Source organism: Arachis hypogaea, chromosome 6 (genome assembly GCF_003086295.3).
Source record: "Arachis hypogaea cultivar Tifrunner chromosome 6, arahy.Tifrunner.gnm2.J5K5, whole genome shotgun sequence".
Classification (NCBI taxonomy): Eukaryota; Viridiplantae; Streptophyta; class Magnoliopsida; order Fabales; family Fabaceae; genus Arachis; species Arachis hypogaea.
This window is the reverse complement of record NC_092041.1, coordinates 101,694,358-101,697,628: the sequence shown is the minus strand read 5'-3', so window position 1 is coordinate 101,697,628 and position 3,271 is coordinate 101,694,358.

Below are 3,271 nucleotides of genomic sequence, written 5' to 3'. Positions count from 1 at the left end.
GAGTGGAATAATTAAATGGGGAAGTGTAAGTTTTTCTTGAAAAAGAAAATAGAAAGAAAAGTAGTCTTGCCATTAATTGGGTAGTAACTAGCACTCCAGTTTTCAAGGTGAGTGAGTACCGTTGGTTTTGATAGAAACAACGATTGTGATTAAAGAGATGGAATTGAACCGATTTGCATATGTATTTGAAATCCTGAAGGTTTTCATTAAAGAAACTTTAGTTTGATTAAAGACGTTTGGCAAGAGTAAAACATGAGTAAAAGATCAGAGGTCAGCTTCTCTTTCATTTTTGATTCTGATTTTTTCGTCTTCTTCTTGTTTTTCAGTTTTTCTTTCGAAAAAATCATGGGTGAGAAAAAAGGAAAGGAAAAACTGAAAGATGGTAAAGATGGTTCTTACAATTGGGTTAGTGAGGATGTTAAAATTCGAGGTTCTCTTTTTATGGACACGGGTAGTGTGGCTGAGATTGGCGTTTCAAAAATAGTTAGGAGAAGTTTTGGGGTGAGGATTGAGTTGCTTCCATGCACTAGGGTTGATCGTATTTTTCATAGAAAAATATATTCTGAATATTTTTACATGCAGAAGATAATCAAATGTATGTTTGCTCACAAAATGGTCCTGAGACTGCTGATCAGCAAATGACTTTTTGTTCTCTTTCAGCATATGGGTGTACTTGAACATCTCCACCAACGTCGCCTCGCGATCCAACTACTTTGACTACACATGTTGCCTTGAAACAATATGATTAGGATGCCTAGTATTGATATGAAGATGAATATAACTAAGTTATTAACAAAATTAAAGTCAATTTACACACCAGCCTGGCATTCGTCTTCATGAAGGTCGCTGGTGCACGAATCCCCACACTTTGTACAACTGTACCAGCAAGTGCACTGGGTCGTCCAAGTAATACCTGAGCGAGTCAGGGTTGATCCCACGAGAATTGTGGTTAGAGGCAAGCTATGGTTATCTTGCAGATCTTAGTCAGGCGGATAGAAGAGTTGTTGGATTTGTGAGATCTGAACTAGGTTGATAAGGAGATGGTTAATGCTTGGAGATGCTTTGTCCTTCTGGATTAACTCTGGTATTACTTTCTTCTTCAATTGTGAATGATTTCTTTTATGGCAGGCTATCTGTGATTGACGTTGGTTTGAGCAGCCGCTAATACTCCTCCAGATCTGAACACCAGGGTTAGTGCGGATCCAGTCTGATTGAAGGTGAAGCTTCTGCAGTTCATTCTCTTTGGTGATCCTACTTAAAACGTCACAGACAAGGTCGAATCTTCCGGATCAGAGGATGCTGCGCCTTTGGGTTCTAGCCTCTACCACAGATAGAGACCCTAATCTTCCCGCACTAATGCTAAACTGGTATCTCGAGAAGTCCCCAACAAAGTCGTGGATTAGCCGTTTAAGAGATGTATAATCAAGCTGGTGGTTTATCATTGTTCAATGAAAGACTCACTCTGAACCCATGTAGAATGTGATAACCTTATGCCAGTTCAACACATTCATATTGATGAAGAGCAAAGATATAGCTTAGAATAGAGAATCAAACACGAATTGAGAAAAAAAACAGTAGTACTTTTATTAATCCATAAAACTCAGCAGGGCTCCTCCCCTCAACCTAGGAGGTTTAGAAACTCATATTGATAGAAAATACAATCATAAAAATGAAATATGGCAGATCCCTCTCTATTAGAGATGTAAAAGTTCTTTAAATACTAAACTAATAACTAAAGATTACATAAGAAAGGGTAAAACCGTTTTTTAGTGCCAAAATTCACTTTTGGGGCCCACTTGGTGAGTGTTTGGGCTGAGCTTTGATGAGATTCACGTGCTATGAGGCCTCTAGAGCATTGAACGCTGGCTAGGGGGTCTTCTTTGGGCGTTTGGATGCTGGTCTCCTTGTTTGGATGCTGGTCTCCTCCTTTGGGCGCTGGACGCCTGGACTGGGGCAGGATGCTGGCATTGGACGCCAGTTTTGGGCCTTCTATTCTAAAGCAAAGTATAGACTATTATACATTGATGGAAATCTCTAGAAGTCAGCTTTCCATAGTCGTTGAGAATGCTCCATTTTTACTTCTGTAGCTCTAGAAAAGCTCTTTCAAGTGCAAGGAGGTCAGATCCGGACAACATTTACAGTGCTTTCGCTGTCTCTGAATCAGACTTTTGCTCCAACTCTTCAATTTCAGCCATAAAATATCTGAAATTGTCAAAAGAACATAAAAACTCAAAGTAAAATCCAAAAATGTGAATTTTACACTAAAACCTATGAAAACTTAATAACAATTAAACAAAACATGCTAAAAACTATATGAAAATGATGCCAAAAAGCGTATAAAATATCCGCTCATTAGTTGCTAAGCTGCCAGTATACTTAGATGACTTGGGCAAGACCCTGTTAGCTTTGTTTGTGAGACATCGATGCCGAAACCCCTCATCGGTCTCCCAATGAACATACAAAGCCTTCTTTATGTCTTGTCGGAGCCACTGCGTCCGGTGGTCCGTCTCTGACGAACATCATCCAGCATCTGCTAGAGCTCCCAACCTATTCTATGGTTGAAACATCTTCTTGATGGTAAGGTCGTGCTTAGTGTCCCACCTAAAGTGCAGCTACAAGAAAGAAACTTTAAAATTAGTTAAACAAGATAGAAGATATAAACTTGTTAAAAAGGTTTGAACATAAAAAAAAAATATTAATTACTACCCATTTCTGAAATCATCGCTCCCTGATCTCAATGGGGATCTTCGTGTAGCTGGGCCAAGGATGATCATACATCATCTTGATGACAGTGGTCATCTCCTGAGTACACGCATTGTTGTTCATCTCAAACCTAACAACCCACAAACAAGAATCAACCTAAATCCACTAGACAGGAATCAATTAGCAGGAACTTTCAGCAACAAAGTTAATCATAATCATTAAAATTTAAAAACACTAACTAGTTAACTAAATCAACCTAAATTCACTAGATAGGAATCAATTTTCAAGAACTTCCAGCAATAAAGTTAATCATAATTATTGAAACTTAAAAACACAAGCCAGCCATCTAAATTAACCTAAATCCACTAAACAGGAATCAATTTTCAGGAACTTTCAGCAATAACCATAATCATTGAAATAAGAAACACTAAACAGAAAACCAAATCAACCTAAATCAAATAGACAAGAATCAATTATTAAAAACTTTTAGCAACAAAGTTAACCATAATCATTGAAACTTAAAAATACTAACCATCATTCAAACCTAAATCTGCCAAACTAAAATCAA